The following is an 18,447-nucleotide window of genomic DNA, read 5'->3' as shown; positions in this document are numbered from 1 at the left end:
AAAATATTAGGTAAGTATAATTATTGTTACATGAGCTTACTAAGCACAAAGTGCTTACCCTGTTTCCTTTTCTCCTGTTTTGTAGTGTTAAGAGCTCGGAGGTCGGATTTGGTCGGAGACACATCACACTATCAACCTTAGGATTTCGGTATATAAAGAAACTTTATTTTGGAAATCAATGGCATGTATAAGCTAATAAAGTAAATGTTAACGTGAAATGAATGTAAAGTTCGCCATTAGTATGGTTAACAAACCTAGTTTTGGGTATGTGATGACGTTATCTTATAAATATGCATGAATTTATCTTGAAAATATGTTGAATTAGTTTGGTTGATGTGGATTGGTCTCGATTTAATATTGCAGGAAATGTTAAATATTTATAAAGGGGCTCTATTGAATAATAATAATAATAATAAAATCATAAACTCCGGTAATACCTCGTACCCTATTCTGGCAATGAATACGAGTAGGGGGTGTCACACATGTAGCAATAACAGCCCATGCATTTCACAAAATTTAGAATTTTTTCATGAATTTTTCATCTTTACAAAATCATGATATTTTCTTATTTAATTAATTTATCATCTTTTATTATTTCTTTTCCCAATTTAGTCCTTTTCTTTAATAAATTTTCCAATGATGACTAATCATACTTATCTACTAACTCCTCTAAATAGTCTATTTGCCATATAAGGACCTACAGTTTTGAATTCCATAGCTATTTGATCCCTTTAGCTACTAGAATTCAACTTTTGCACTTTATGCAATTTGATCATTTGCATCAAGTTAGACATGAAATCGATAAAATTTTCTTAACAAAATTTTCATACAATATTTCTATCATAATGCGAACCATGAAATAATATAAAAATAATTTTTCTTCCGAACTCGGATTTGTGGTCCCAAAACCACTGTTCTGATTTCACTGAAAACGGTCTGTTACAAGTCTCACCATGATAATGAAGATTTCAGTGACCCCGATTTGAATGACATCCCTAAAGACATAGATGAAGAAGGCACTATGGAGGGTGAAGATTAATACCCTCATTCAGCCTAAAACCCGGGATATGGTATTGTTATACGTTATGATCTAAGGTCCTTCATGACTGATGTAGATCCTGATGTGGCGCTTGTGCACAAGTTTCCCAAATACACAAATATAGTGTTGACTCACCTATTAAATGAAGAATAGGACACTGAAGAGTTGTTCGTAGTAAAACAATTCGATAACAAGAAAGACTGCTTACATGCAATAAAGTAGTACAACTTAAAGTTGTTTGTCAACTACAAAGTCACGAAGTCCACACAGTCTTTATATGTTGGAGAATGTTGGAATCCCTCAAGTGGTTGTAACTAGCCTATTCGAGATGCATTAATGCAGTGGACTCAGATGCAAACAATTAGGAAAATAGAAGATCCTGACACATGCATGGTCGTTCGTATGTGATAAAACCATAAAAAATTGGATGCAAAAATCATATGCAACTACATCATTCCGTTGGTGAAGAACATGCCCACTATCGCTGTATCGATCCTTATTGCAGACATGCAAGCTCGATTTAAATACAGGGTTTCCTATAGCAAGGCATGGTGGGCAAAGCATATGGTGATGCAGTAGTTGTATGGTGACTAAGATGCGTCATACAATAAAATTTAAGGGTGGGTAGCCACAATGCAGAAGTATGTGTCGGGAACAATGATTAATTTTCAAACACTGCCACATATAGGCCCAAATGGCGAGATAAAATCGAGGAAATGAGTTTTCCATTGATTGTTTTGGACGTTCGAGCCATGTTTTAGGGCTTTCCCTCACTGCAAGTCGTTTGTACAGGTAGACGAAACATGGCTCTATGAGAAATACATGCAAATACTCCTTATTGCGATTGCACAATATGACAACCTCAATATACTTCCTATTGTATTTGCCATCGTGGGATGTGAGAACTTCGAGTCGTGGGATTTTTTCTTGAGAAATCTATAGAGGCACGTTATTAAGCAAGACAACATTTGCCTTATCTCGAACAGATCAAAAGAACTACTTGTTGTGATACGGTGTTCAATGGTTGCGTAGAGGTCTGTTTATTACATCCAACACATCACAACAAACTTCCACAGATATTATAAGAATGAAGAATAGTGTAAATAAATCGTGAACATAGGTAAAAAAATATTGTTCCAAATTAGATTTGTTCATATTTCATTTTTAAGATCTGTTTTAAAAAATTAGCGGTTCGTATATATTTGATAAACTCTTTTTCAAGATTTATCAGTTTGTGTTTTTTTAAAATTCCCTAAATTTATAATTTGTAATTTTTTTTAAATATTAGTTTGAAATCACATACGCAGGGTATGAGTTAGAACCGCGAAGATTCAGGCAAATTTTCACAAGGCTTGAAGCTTAGATGAACTCGTTACTCGAAAATTGACATCTTTTGTAACACCCCTAACCCGTATCCGTCACCAGAATAGGGCTACGAGGCATTACCAGACTTATACATTATCATTTATATAAAACCGAGTCTTAGAATTTGCATACCAAATCAATTCTTCTCAAATTTCACCATAAAGTCCCTAATATGGGCCTACGGGGCCCAATATATGCTTTGGAAGTGGTTCGGAACCAAACTGGCAACTTTGGAATTTTTTCCTTGAAGATAGGGGCACACGCCCGTGTGGCTTAAGACATGGCCGTGTGGCCAGCCCGTGGGGATCCCATGGCAGTGTGGCCAGCCCGTGTGGAATTCTGACTTGCAAATTCTTAAGTATCAATGGGGCACATGGCCTGGGCACACGCCCATGTGGCTAGGCCATGTGGTAAACTTATTTTTCACCATTTTTAAGCCATTTTCACACAATTTTGACACACGACCATGCTTGAAGCCCATGTCCTTCACACGACCAAGACACACGGCCGTGTCTTATGCCCATGTACTATACTGACTTTACAATTAAGGATGCAGGGGACACACGGTCATATCACACGCTCGTGGCTTACCATTTGTCAAGCCGTGTGGATGAAAATAGGCCGTTTTAGGCCACTTTTCTCACCCTTTCATCCATTACCTATACTTAAACACAATTATACATAAATTACAACCAACCAATCAACTAATTTATGCCCATAATATGCATTTTTTATTAATAAACTAAGTTTCATACACCTATGCCATCCCTTTACATACTTTAACCATCATTAACTTTATCCAATCAAATACTTATACATGCCATATAAATCAAAAGATAATAACCCAAAAACTACCGGAGAACATCTGGATAGTGTGATTTTTGGTGATGATTCGATCCTCCGTTTTCACGTTAATCTACAAGACAGATCAAACACAATCAAGTGAGCTTGTGAAAGCTTAGTAAGTTCATAAACTTAGAAAGTAAACTTACCAAATATGGTAAAGCATTCATATCATATATAATTCATTAATTTCTCCTGACATTCACAAATCAAATTAGTTTCATTTAGTATTATTCAATGTTACTCACACTTAAACTTCATTCTTTTGGGCTCATTTATCGCTTACCATCTCTTTTCTAATTAAGAAACTATACGCAATTGAGTAATTTGTCTTTACTTTGCCATAGTAAACTATGGACTTACACATGATCACGTTTCACTTTCCGAAGCCATGGCCCAGCCATGGTCTTACACGAGTCATATATCATACCGATGCCATATCCTAGATATGGTCTTACACGAGAGCACTTATCACTTTTCTCCGATGCCATAGCCTAGCTATGGTCTTATACGGATCACTTGTATCACTTTAATCTGAAGCCATAGCCCAACTATGGTCTTATACGGATATCGCTTATCACTTGTTGCCATGGTCCAACCATGGTCTTTTTCCGTCAATTAATCGTTTAACACTGAACAAAAGTACTCAATCCGATGTTTCACTCAATATGATCATTTCTTCAATTTCATATTTTTACATTGCTCATGGTTTTATCATAATCATATAGTATAACTCATTATAAAATTCATAAGAATAACAATGATCACTAAAATTTAGCTACATGAAATTACCTGGGCTAATTTGCAAAAGTCGTAGAAATTCAATGACTATTCTTGCAATTTCTCCTTTCCACGATTCACTTCGTTTTCTTGATATGTAGTAAAAATATGAGAGACCAGCTTAAAAGAACCCTTAAATGGTGTTTTTGCTGGAGAGAATGAAGAAAATTGAAGAAATCTCTAGATTTCCAATTATATCCATTTTTTAACTATTCAATTTTTACTTCTTTTCCAATTTTACCCCTTGTTCACACCTAATTTCAATATTTCCTGCATACACATGCCGTCCAGCCCAATAATAGGTGTGTAATTGCCTATTTAGTCCTCTTTTAGTTATTACTAAAGCTATTTAATCACATTTCACAATTTTGCACTTAATTCGATTTAGTCCTTTTTACCCAATTGACTATCAAAACCTTAAAATTTCTTGACGAAACTTTAATACTAGCTTACTAACACTCCATAAATATTTATAAAAATATTTATGGCTCGGTTTAATATCCTGAGGTCTCAATACCTTGTTTTCACTTCTAAATTATTTAGTATTTATTATAAAATACTATTCACTATTTCAATCATTTTTCTAACTTCACATCTAACTTATTTTCATTAAATTAATAATATTTTTTACTCATTTGTTGGATTTAGTGATCTCGAATTACTGTTCCGACACCACTAAAATTTGGGCCATTACATCTTTGACCGTGGTTAGGTAGAATGGAGAACTGTCAGTAGAGTTAAAATTACGATGATGGGTATCAGTATGGTCAAATGACGACTAACCTCATAGAGGCAGTTAACTTCGTCTTGAGGTGTACACCTCATCTACCGATTTTTGTTATTTTCTTTGCAACATTTTATAGGCTGGCCACATTTATACCAATGATGGGGCTGAAACAAGTAAAGTAGATACAGGCCGGGCACATGTTCGTTGAGATCATCTGAAAGCCTATGGCAGTAAACACAATGAGGGCGTAGACGTTGAACGCATAATTGTATTCGCGCGACTTTGAGACTTTCTCCGTTCAAGATTACGTCAACTATCGCTCGGGTCTTCCGCCCAAGTCGTACGTAGTTGATCTATGAAACAGGCGTTACGAGTACAAGAGGTTCCAAGCTCTTCGGTATTCGTGTGAACATGTTCATGCAGTGTGTGCGCGTGCAAATCTAGACGTTCAACAATTCATAAATGAGGTCTACACGCTGCAACGCATATTATGTATCTGGGAAAACGAATTTCCCATAATACCGAATGTCTTGAACTAAGAAGTTTCACCGCCTATTTTTGAGATGCTGCCGAACCGCAGTCTTCATAAACATCCTAAAAGTCGACCACATTCTACTAGGTTTCGAAATGACATGGATGTCAAGGAAATAGACGAACCCAAACAATGCACGGTGTGGCGAACATCCAACCACATCCAATTGACTTGCTCACATCGTTACAGTCAATCTTCTGATGATGCCGGATTGGAAGATGACGAGTGGATTTTTTATTTTTCCATGATTCTTATAATTTATCTCTGTGATTCATTTTTGTATTTGTAAATCAATTTTGTATTTAAAGATAAAAAAGATTAAAATATGGTTGTAAAGTTATATAAATTAAGAACCCCAAATAGTAAAATCCACGTTAAATAAAAATTTAAAAATAAATTAAAAAGTTATCAAATGAAAATAATAAAGAAATCTCATCAATTAAAAAAAGAATTAAAGTAATTAAAGAAATATATAGACAAGTGAAAAAAAAAGAAAATAAACAATTGAGTTTAATAAAAATAATTTAAATGAATAAATTTAAATGAACAGAATTTAATTTAAAAAATAATTAAAGAAATAAACTAAGTAAAGAAATATTTAAAGAAATAAAAAAATAAACAATCGAATTTAATTAAAAGAATAATATAAAGGAATAAATTTAAATTTAAAAGAATATAATTTAATTAAAAAAAGAATAATTAAAGAATTAAAGTAAATAAAGAAATATTTAAATAAATAAAATAAATTAAAAATCTCGTCAATAGGCCTGACATAAAAAAAATAAAGAAATAATTTAAAGAATTTGATTACACCTGGCAAGTTATGGGATGCGGACTTGGTACATAAATGGCCGGCATCAGGCCCTGAGATGGCTTTTAAATGGCTGGCATCAACCTTTGAACCTGATAGCAACAAGCCGTGGGCCTTAGGTGGACAACACTTGACCCATGTCAGCAATGCCTCGACCTTGTGATGGCCGGTTTCAGCCAACACCAATGTGACCCGACAAGCACAGGTCACGGTGCATTCAAGTAAATTTTTCTTTCTTTTTTCTTCATTTATTTTTCATCACACCACCTTTTTGGTCCCCCACTATAAAACCCCCCATTGGAACCCCCATCGTGATACCACCTCAAGTTTCATTGTTGGCCACCATTGACCACAGCTAATCATCGAAATTTTTTCCTCATTTTTTCTATAGTACTAAAAAAATGTAAGTTAATATTTTTTACAAAATTAAAGGTTTTTCAACATTTTCTTAATTTTTTTATATCGTTCGTGATAAATTGTTTAATTTTTACGTAGATATCGGAATGGATCCTAATTCTCTTTTAAATCATGATAACCACAGTGCAAAGTTTGTTTACAATATGGTAAATTTTTTCCCAATTGAGATTTAAACAAAATTATAATTGTCGAAACCATTTTTAAATCGAGTTTTTTGAAAATGGGAATCGACTTAAAGAAAAACGAGAACGGGAGTCGCCACCAACCTTTTTAGATGTGATTGGATCACCAATAAATCATTAGTTTTGGTCTACGAAATAAAAAGAACGGGTTCGGGAGTCGGTTACGTACGAGGAAGGATTAACACCCTCGTAACGCCCAAAAATTGGTACCTAATTGATTACCAAGTGTCTTTAATGTCGGAAATTTGAAAGTTTTAAGATGCAATCCTCTTTAGAACGCTTTAATTTCGAAAATTAGGGTTCTCTTGTATCAAATGAATCAAAATATTATATCCAATAAGTTAGGAAGTGATATTTTTAAGACATTCGAAACTAAGCAAGCCCTTTTTGAAAATCTCTATCTCAAAACTGCAAAACTCTATATCTAGTAAGTTAGGACACAACGCTTTACAATTCCAAGACAATTGCTCACATTTTAAAAACCTTAGAAACTTAGAAGGGTGCTTGACTATTCGAAATTGACGTGAAAAGTCGCAACCCAATAAGTTAGGGCACTACCTTTCTCAAAATTTCCAAATGCCAAGCATTGCCTTTTTATTTTTGAAAACTTTTGAATCTTGTAATCAATGCATGAAGAACCATATATACATTAATATAACAAATCTTAACGTTAAGATATACATAGCATATATTGGAGAGAAATAAGCAAAATATAAGAATACACAAAAAAAATGCATGATATACAATTAGACATATAAGTATATACAAAACAAATGTAATAATATATAAAAAAAATAAACATATATATATCAAACAAACACACTTAACAATATTATGCAACTAGCATTTAATATATATGATATAAAATATAACAAAACATAAGATAATGTAATGATAAATGAATTTCAAATATCTAATAGTATATAAAAAATAATGTTTAATAGTAATTTATACAATTTTAAAACTACACATGATGATTAAGAAATAAATGTACGATAAAATATAAAATAATTTATAGGAAGCATATAATAATATAATAATATTAATAACTAAAAAATAATAATACATACATTAGAAAATATTTAATTAATAAAATATTAATAATACATATACTATATAGAATAATAAAATATCATATAATATAATAAAATTTTAATTACATATAATTTAAAAGTAAATAATAATAGACATAATATAATGGACAATAATACATAATTTATAAAAGATAAAAAATGTAAGGAATAATAAGAATATAATATAATATTTATAAATATAATAGTAACATAATATAACAGATAACATATGAAAAAGAAAATATATACTATTTTATATAACTAATAAATAATATAGGGTATTTAATAAATTATGCAAAACAAAAAAAATATTTAAAGGAATAAATTTTTAAAAAAAATTCTAAGGCTAATTTTTAAATAAAGAATGAATTTTGGGGTCTTCTGGAGCGTGCTTTAAAATCGAGGGACTCACTGGGCAATTTGCCTTAATCCCGAAACGACGTCGTTTCCCGAATACATTTTTAAAATCACTTGTGGGACCAAATTGAAATAGAATTAGAATATTAGGGCTAAATTAAGAAATAAAATAAAATCAAACTAAAAATTCAAAAAACACAGAAGAATCAATCGGGCAATTTGCCCATTTTCCAAAAACACGCGGATCCTCCTCGGGTCACGGGTCAACACGCGAATATTAGCTTAAACGGTACCGTTCTGGTATTTATTTTATTAAACGAAATGATGTCGTTTTCAAAAGACTATATAAGCCCAAAATTTGATTTCAAAATCATTCTAATCCGGGTTTTAAAAAAAAGCTAAGAAATTCTCTGAGAGTGAGGGTTTGGGTTCAACCTCGGAGTTCTGTCGAACTCCCGACTAAGGGCCCATACGCGCTTACGCGTCGTCGCCGTTTCCACCACATACGGTGGCCTGAGGTTTAAAGAATCTCGCTTTCCGACGCAAATAAAAGGTACGTCCTTTTCCTTTTATTTTTCTACAATATTAGCACGTATTTAAAAAGAGAAAAGGAAAAAAATAATCACCTCAATATTCTTTCATTTGATTGTTGATTCTTAGTGTAAAAATTTGTGTTCTGCTTTTTTATTGAATCCGTCCACTGTTTACAAATCTGAAGAAAGGCTTTATAGCCTTTAGACTATGCATGTTTTAGGAAAGAAATCTTTGATTTCTTTCCTTGTTTGTTTCAGTTTATCTACTGCTGTTTCTTGCCCTATTTGTCTATTTAGTTTCCTATTTCTGTTCCATTTTCTTTCCTGTGTCTGGTGGTTTCATTTTTGTCTTGCAGGTACCAAAAAATCCGGCTAAGATTGGGCTGTAGATGCGAATCTTGTCTGGTGACCACTAAACAACCTCTGCTGCGAAGATTTCGGTACTGATAGAGGCACAAAGGTCATCGGTGAGGTCACGGTGCACTGATGTGAGGTTAACAGTGATAACGTTTGGAGTGCCCCCAAAGGACCTCGTGACCAATGACCGGCATTGATAAGGGCCAGCTGGGGTGACGCGAGGAGACAGGGCTATTGATGGCCCTTGCTTCGGGAGCTAGAACGGCTCTGACGTGGCGAAGTTTCTGGAACGGCTCTTACGGCGCTGAGGTTCCAAGGAAACCCTAGGGTTTCCTGCTGGTACTTTAACTCATTGGGCCTTTTGGGTCCAAGTGACTTGGGTCTATTTAGGTATTTGGGTTCAACGGGTCTATTGGGTAGTGATATAATCTGATGTGGCTTGTAATCGGGTATGGGGCTTTTGCATTTGGGCTTATGAGGTCTTGAGGCTTGTTTATTGTAAATAGACTGTAATAAACATTTATTTGTTTATCTTTTATTCCTGGTTTTATTTGTTTAACTGTGGGCCCGGGTAAATTTAGGTTATTACAACTGCCCCTCTTTGTTCATTGCTGTGTAATAGGAATTGAGCAATGACTCATAGAAAGACCAAATTTTCCCGACCTTATCAGATCCTGGTCTTCAATCTGCCACTTGCAACCTTATGACTATCATGTTGATATCATAGATCTACTCACTGTTGAACACAGAGACGCCAAATCTGCTTCTTCGATTTGTTCCTTGTAAACACAAGTATGCCAAATCATCTTGGATCTGCTTCAGTATAAACATCTGAAGGTTAGATCTGCTATGTATCTGCTCTTCATCGAAATGGAGATGCCAGACTTCGATTTGTTCTCTGACAATACAGAGATGCCAAATCATCTTAGATTTACGTGAAAGTCAAATCAGCTATGTCTTTGATTTGTTCCTTATAAACACAAGGATGCCAAATCATCTTAGATCTACTTCAGTATAAACATCTGAAGACCAGATCTGCTATGTATCTACTCTCTGTCGAATATGGAGACGCCAAACTTCGATTTGTTCTCTGACAATACAGAGATGCCAAATCATCTTATATTTGCTTCATCGTAAACACGTGAAAGCCAATTCAGCTATGATTTCGATTTGTTCCTTGTAAGCACAAGGATGCCAAACCATCTTGGTTCTGCTTTAGTATAAACATCTGAAGATCAGATCTGCTATGTATCTGCTCTTCGTGGAATATGGAGACGCCAAACTTCGATTTGTTCTTTGACAATACAAAGATGCCAAATCATCTTAGATTTGCTTCATCGTAAGCACGTGAAAGCCAAATCAGCTATGATTTCGATTTGTTCCTTGTAAGCATAAGGATGCCAAACCATCTTGGATCTGCTTCAGTATAAACATCTGAAGACCAGATCTACTATGTATCTACTCTCCGTCGAATATGGAGACGCCAAATTTCGATTTGTTCTCTGACAATACAGAGATGCCAAATCATCTTAGATTTGCTTCATCGTAAGCACGTGAAAGCCAAATCAGCTATGATTTCGATTTGTTGCTTGTAAACACAAGAATGCCAAATCATCTTGGATCTACTTCAGTCTAATCATCTGAAGGCCAGATCTGCTATGTGTGTCAAATGTCAGTCTATGATCGAAGTGAGTCAAATGTTCCTAATTAAACATGTTATGATGCAAAATGTTGTGAACATGACCCCTATCCTAGATGTCACCACTCATTTGTCTTTTCTTTTCTCAAAGTATTATTCTTGCTCAGCCTGTAGGCCTGTACCCTTCCTCCAATGCTACGATCCACTGAGGATGTCTGTAAGATAATCTTTCCTTAGAATTGAATCATTGGTTTTTTCCATTTTCCTTTTGGACTGGAAGAAATTCCTCGAGTTCCTTCATCCCATACTTATGTGAATTTCTCAAACAATTGTCCTATTTTAGTTTCTTGTATTATCTAGAAATTCCAGAGTAATGCGCAAAACTTTGTTTGTGAACATATTTAGTTCATCTATCATTATTTCAATGTAACATACTTAAAGAATAATGGAAGATAAATAAATCTCTAAGAATAATTGGATTTGAATGAATTATCGAAAAAGATACAAAGGAAATTAATCTGAAAGCCTATCTTTTAGAAGAGAGAAAAAAAATCTAAAGATAGCTAACAAGCCAAAAATTAGATACTCTAGATATCACCGCTTGAGCGCTTATACATTAACTTCATGAAGGCATGTGTTTAGAAGATTCAAAGTATTCTGTCGATGCCCCAATATGTAACATTCTTCGTTCTTTGTTGAGCAAGATTACCAGATGCTTCAAAATTTGAGTCGCCCTTTCGGGTTTTCAACTCAAAATCCTTTTGGTCACAAGGCGCCCTTTGCGGGTTTTCACCTTGGATTCTCTTTTACTTTAGACAAAGTATTTTTTAACTGAGTCTGAGTTCACTGGATTGGGTAAACTTTTCCCATCCATTTCTATTAAGATCAATGCACCGCCAAAGAAAGCTTTCTTCACGACATACGGCCCCTCCCAATTCGGCATCCATTTCTCCTAAAGTCCTTTTGAATAAGAAGGATCTTTTTCAGTACAAGGTCTCCCTCGTGGAACTCTCTTGGTTGAACTTTCTTGTCATAAGCTCGCATCATCCGCTTCTGATACATCTGACCATGTTGAATGGGTCTTAGCCTCTTTTCCTCAATTAAGTTCAACTGGTCATATCGGGATTGAACCCATTCAACTTCATCTAACCTTATCTCCATCAAAATTCGAAGAGAAGGTATTTCTACTTCAATAGGTAACACTGCTTCCATCCCATAAACTAACGAGAATGGGGTTGCCCTAGTAGAGGTTCTGACAGATGTTCAATAGGCCAGGAGTGCAAACGGTAACTTCTCATGCCAATCTCTATAGGTCTCAGTCATCTTCCCCACTATTTTTTTAATGTTCTTGTTGGCGGCCTTCATTGCCCCATTCATTTTTGGACGATAGGGAGAAGAATTGTGATGCTTGATCTTGAACTTGTCGTAAACCTCTGCTATCGTTTTGTTGTTCAAGTTCAATGCATTGTCGGATATGATTTTCTCAGGCATTTCATATCGACAAATGATTTCCTTCTTCAAGAATCGACTCACAGCTGACTTAGTAACATTCGCATAAGAAGCGGCCTCTACCCATTTTGTAAAGTAGTCAATTACCACGAAGATAAACTGATGTCCATTCGACGCCTTCGGTGATATTGGTCCAATGACATCCATGCCCCACATAGAGAAAGACCATGGAAAAGTCATAACATGCAAAGGAGAAGGTGGTATATGAATTTTGACCCCATAAATCTGACACTTATGGCATTTCTTGGTATAGTTGATACAGTCCCCTTCCATAGTGGCCCAATAATAGCCAAACCTCATGATTTGCCTTGCCATCGTGAATCCATTTGCACGCGTCCCACATACACCTTCATGAACTTCTTCTAAAATTAGCTTAGCTTCCACAGCATTGATGCATCTCAAAAGTACTTGGTCTTTCCTTCTCTTGTACAGGATATCCCCGTCCAAGACATAGTCGCAAGCTAACCTTCTCAAAGTTCGTTTTTCATTTTCATTGGCCTGTTCAGGGTATTTACGATCTCTCACATATCGTAATATATCCTGATACCAAGGGTTATCGTCATTTTCTTCCTTCTCAATGTTACAACAATGAGCTGGAGCCTTGTAGACACTCATTTGAATTAGTCTCATCTCTTCCTCTTTATTCGCCTTAATCATTGAGGCCAAGGTTGCTAAAGCATTTGCCATCTATTTTCGTCTCATGGGAGATAATTGAAGGTGATGTCATCGAACTCCTTAAGTAACCCCAAAACTATCTTTCGATAATTGATCAATTTAGGGTCTCTTGTCTCCCGTTCACCTCTAAGCTGATAAATTACCAACACAAAATCTCCATATACTTCTAGGGTTTTTATACCTTGCTCTATAGCTGCTTGAAGTCCCATGATGCATGCTTCATACTCAGCCATATTATTCATGCAATCGAAGTCCAACTTGCATGTAAACGGGTAATGATCGCCATTCGGGGATACCAAGACTGCCCCAATTTCATTTCCGACTGCATTAGAAGCCCCATCAAAATTTAGCTTCCAAGGAGAATCTTCGGTCGTTGCTATACATATTAACTCCTCATTTAGAAAATCAAAGTTCAATGGCTCATAATCCTCTAGAGCCCTACTGGCCAAGAAGTCTGCTACCGCACTTCTTTTTATAGCCTTCTGACTTGTGTAGACTATATCAAACTCTGAAAGCAAAATTTCCACCTTACCATTCTCCCATTTAGAGCCGTTGACTCCATCATGTATTTCAATGGATCAAGCTTTGAGATGAGCCAAGTGGTATGGTATAGCATGTACTGTCTTAATCTCCGAGTTGTCCAAATCAGCGCACAGCACAACTTTTCAATTGGTGGATATCTCATTTCACAGTCAGTGAATTTCTTACTGAGATAATAAATTACCTTCTCCTTTTTCCCTGACTCGTCATGCTGACCAAGCACACATCCCATAGAATTATGAACACTGACAAGTACAGTATTAATGGTTTATCTAGGCTAGGTGGAGATAATACCGGAGCATTCAACAAATACTGCTTGACCTTTTCAAAAGCATTCTGGCACTCCTCATCCCAAGTACCTTGATTGTGCTTTCTGAGGAGACGAAAGATAGGATCACATTTCTCAGTTAGTTGTGAAATGAACCGAGCGATGTAATTCAACTTTCCTAGGAATCCTCGAACTTCTTTTTGAGTTTGCGGTGGAGGCAATTCTTGTACTGCTCTGAGTTTGTCTGAATCAACTTCTATTCCATTTTCACTGACTACGAAACCCAATAGCTTTCCCGATCTAGCTCCGAAGGTGCACTTTGCCAGATTGAGCTTCAACTGAAACTTTCTCAATCTCAAAAACAATCTTCTTAAGACCTCAATGTGCTCTTTTTCTGTACGCGACTTGGCAATCATATCATCGACATACACCTCAATGTCCTTATGCATCATGTCGTGGAACAAGTTCACCATGGCCCGCTGGTAGGTTGCTCTTGCGTTCTTCAGTCCAAACGGCATTATTTTGTAGCAAAAAGTGCCCCACAAGGTTATGAATGTGGTTTTATCCATGTCCTCTGGATGCATCTTTATCTGATTGTACCCCGAGAAACCATCCATAAAAGAAAACAACGAATGTCCCACCGTGTTGTCTACCAAAGTGTCAATGTACGGCAAAGGAAAGTTATCTTTTGGGCTAGCTTTATTCAGATCTCTGTAATCAACACACATTTGTACCTTCCCGTCCTTCTTAGGGACCGGCACAATATTAGCTATCCATTCGGAGTACTTGACCTCTTATAAGAATCCTGCATCGAACTGCTTCTTAACCTCCTCTTTTATTTTTAGAACAATGTCTGGCTGCATTCTCCGCAACTTCTGTTGGACTGGTTTGCAATCCTATCTTATCAGAAGATAATGTACTACAATGTCGGTACTCAATCCGGGTATATCTTGATATGACCATGCGAAGATATCCTTGAACTCCTGAAGCAATTCAACCAGACTATGCCTTGTGTCCTCGGTGATCAGTGTTCTAATTTTCAACTTCTTCCCTTCCTCTAGGGCTACATTTTCTATTGCCTCTTTCTCATGCTGCATAATTTGTTTTTCCTCCTATTTTACCATTCTTAACAGATCAGGAGACACACAACAATCTTGAACATCTTCAAAATCCTAAGATTCCACTAAACACATGTCTTGCTTGCAAGAGAAATCAGGAGTTGTGGTATCAGTGCTCATATCATTGATATCTAGGGACTTGTGGGGGTATGAAAGAATATACAAAGAATGAATGAATCTAAGAATGATTGTTTATGTGCTATGAATGAAAGAATGAGAATTACAAAAGTTTAACGAAATATTGATTGATAAAAAGAAACCATACTCGTCCAAATTGATAATAAAGTTATGTTTTATTAAAATAATAATAGATGATCATAAGCCTTTTTTACAAATGTAATCTTACTACTCCTAGGCCCTAGAGTAACAAGCATGTTTCGAGAATTACTCTGAAAAATTCCTAAAGACTACAGGAAGGTCCTTCGTAGTCCAATTGTTCAGAGAGCTCCCCGGTTCGTAAGGGCGAATGCCCTCGAGGCTTTCTTCCTCCAATCCCTCATTGTGTACATCATTAATCTGATGACTTTCTTCTACCAGTAACCTTCCTGACTTAAAGGATTTGGATATAGATGGGAATGTCATTGGTTCCCACTCCACTTTTCTTCCGTTTAAACGCGCCTTTCTTCTCGCTTGGCGCTTCTCAATCTCTTGCCTCCGGTGTTTATGGTCTAGCTTGAAGCCCAAACCAAAGCGATCTTTCTTCTCAATCAGTTTTGGGATTTGAACCCCTCCTTGCAACTGTCTTCCTAGTCCCATTCCTGGCAATGCTCCCTTCCCCATCATCATTTGCAGGGCCATCCTTGTGGCTCTAGACATTTTGGGTACCAGCGCCTCACTTCCTTCCAGAATGAAGGTTGCATTGATGATTTCTAAAGAGCGGAAAGAACACTCAATAGCCTCTTCATTCGCCTTGACATAAGGGGCCTTGCTAGTGACTGCTGCTATAATGTCCTTCTCCGCATTGATTATTATTAACCGTCTATCTGTTACTAACTTCAATTCTTGGTGCAATGAGGAGGGCACCGCTCTTGCCGAGTGTATCCATGGTCTCCCCAATAAACAATTATAGGAGAGCTTGATATCCATCACCAAGAAATCAACTTCATATGTATTTGACCCAATTTCCAAAGGGATGTCAATTCGTCCCATCACTTTCTTTTCGGTTCCATCGAAGGCTCTTACCACATTGTGACATGCTTTCATATACGAACTGTTAATGGGTAATCTGTTCAATGTGGATAATAGAAGGACATTCAAAGTCGACCTGTTATCAATGAGTACACTTGGAAGCGTGTATCCCTTGCACCGAGTAGTGATGTGGAGGACCTTAGTTGACCCTATGCCACCAGGTGGAATTTCATCATCATTGAAGTAGATGAAATTGTCAGCACTGATGTTATTTACCAACCGGTCCAACTTGTTAACGGATATGTCGTGAGTGACATATGTTTCGTTAAGTACCTTCAACAATGCATCCCGATGCACCTCAGAACTCAGAAGTAGGGCTAATACTGATATACGCGCTGGCTGCCTACGCAACTACTTGACCACACTATACTCGCTATGCTTAAGGAACTTTAAAAACTCCTTAGCCTCCTCCTCCTTTACCGGCTCTTTGACAAGCACTTCAACCTCTTTCTTCTTCTCAACGTCAACATCCTTTGTTTTCGTGGGCTCCACTCTGATGCCCCCCTCATCATAACGCTTCCCACTTCGTGTATAGGAACCTTCATTTTGCACGCCCCTAGGCGCACTGGCTATACTCTTCCCCTCAGGTACTGTTACACTACAATCATAGCTCCATGGCACCCTCTTGTCATCCTTGTAAAGGAAAGGAGTGGGTTTATGGATGACGACCTTAGGCCCAGTTTGTGCCCCCACTTCTTTATTCCCCGGCAAGGAAATAATAATTCTTGGTCGGCTGGTTCCTTTTCGTTCATTTTCCAGCACACATATTTGTCTTTTGCAAGAACTACCCTAAAAAATCTGTAGCTCTTTGATAACCATAAATCCTTGTACCATGGCCTTGAACTCTTCACAATTTTGGATCATATGACCCACCTCTCCATGGAATTCACAATAGTTCCCTATTTTTTCTCTACCTTTTCCAGATGTCAACATACCTCTCTTCACCATCTCCTCCTTTATTACTTTCATGGGTGTCTTCACCTTAGCAACACCTTCCTTGATTCTTCATTCCCTAGTTTCATCAATGGCATTCACTCCTTGATTGCCATGATCTGGTAACGGATTTTCAGCATTAGGGGTACTATCAAATTTCACAACCCCCATCTTGATAAGCGTCTCCACAGCCTTCTTGAATCCGGTGCAGTTTTCAATCGAATGCCCCGGTATTCCCACATGATATTCACATTTAGCATTTGCATCATACCATTTGGGGTACAGTGGCTGTAGCGGTTTCAAGTGAAATGGAGTAATAGCATGTGCATCGTATAAGCTTTGATAAAGCTCACGATACATCACAGGGATAGGCGTGAATTGCATCCTTTCCGAATTCTGTCTTGTGCCCGATTCCTGTATTTGAGTACTTTGTTGCTCGACCGCGGCTGCTTTTGGGTTGACCAACTGTGATTGCCCTCGAGTTGAAACTATTCATGTTATTCACCTCGTTGTCCTTTCTCATTGGGGCTGATCTTTTAGCCGTTTCCCCCTTAATTTTTCCACCCCTTATGGCATTCTCAATCATCTCTTCTACCATAACTATATCCATGAAACTTTTCGTGGTGCTTCCAATCATGTGAGTGATGAACGGTACTTTCAAAGTGTTGATAAACAACATGGTGGTCTCCTTTTCTAACAGTGGTGGTTGTACTTGCATTGCCACCTCCCTCCATCGTTGTGCGTATTGCCTAAAACTTTCATTAGGCTTTTTCTCCATGTTTTGAAGCGTGATCCTATCTGGCGTCATATCAGTCACATGGTTGTACTGTTGCATGAAGGCTTGTGCAAGATCTCTCCATGAACTGATTCTTGCACGGCTCAACTGATTGTACCACCTAGCCGCTGTTCCTACTAAGCTGTCTTGAAAACAATGGATCAATAGTTGATCATTGTTTACATACCCAGTCATTCTCCTACAAAACATTGTTATGTGTGTCTCTGGGCAAGTAGTCCCGTTGTACTTTTCAAACTCCGGCATCTTAAATTTGTGAGGAAGCACCAAATCTGGGACCAAACTTAAGTCTTTGGCATCAATCCCATGATGATTGCCAGCGCCTTCCAAAACCATAAACTTCTCCTCCAACCACTTGCAACGATCCTCTAACTGTTTTGAGGATTCGGTTGCCATTCTTTCCCTCTCCATCATATCCAGATCAGGAGTGATAGGGTTGATCAGGCTATCGCCCAAATTATTTCCCGACCCAGATGGGAAATTCATGGGGATTCCAGTATCAACCGGCCCATGTTGAGGCATTACAGTGACAGATGGCCTTCTAGGAGGTGTCTCGGTTTGTAGTGGCACATGAGGCGGAGTAAAACCCGGAGGATGATCCTCACCTTCCTCCCCAGTGATAGCCACAGGGGCTTTCCCTTTATCAGTGGCCCTTAGCAGCTGGGTCATTTCAACCATCATATTCCTTTGAGCCTCTAGCATTTGCTCCCTCATGTCATTCTGCATTTTGGCCATCTGCTCTTGCAATTGGCCTTGCATATCCTTTTG

The sequence above is a fragment of the Gossypium hirsutum genome, chromosome A11 (genome assembly GCF_007990345.1).
Source record: "Gossypium hirsutum isolate 1008001.06 chromosome A11, Gossypium_hirsutum_v2.1, whole genome shotgun sequence".
In the NCBI taxonomy this organism is placed as follows: Eukaryota; Viridiplantae; Streptophyta; class Magnoliopsida; order Malvales; family Malvaceae; genus Gossypium; species Gossypium hirsutum.
The sequence above is the reverse complement of the archived record's forward strand: the minus strand, read 5'-3'. Positions refer to the sequence as shown.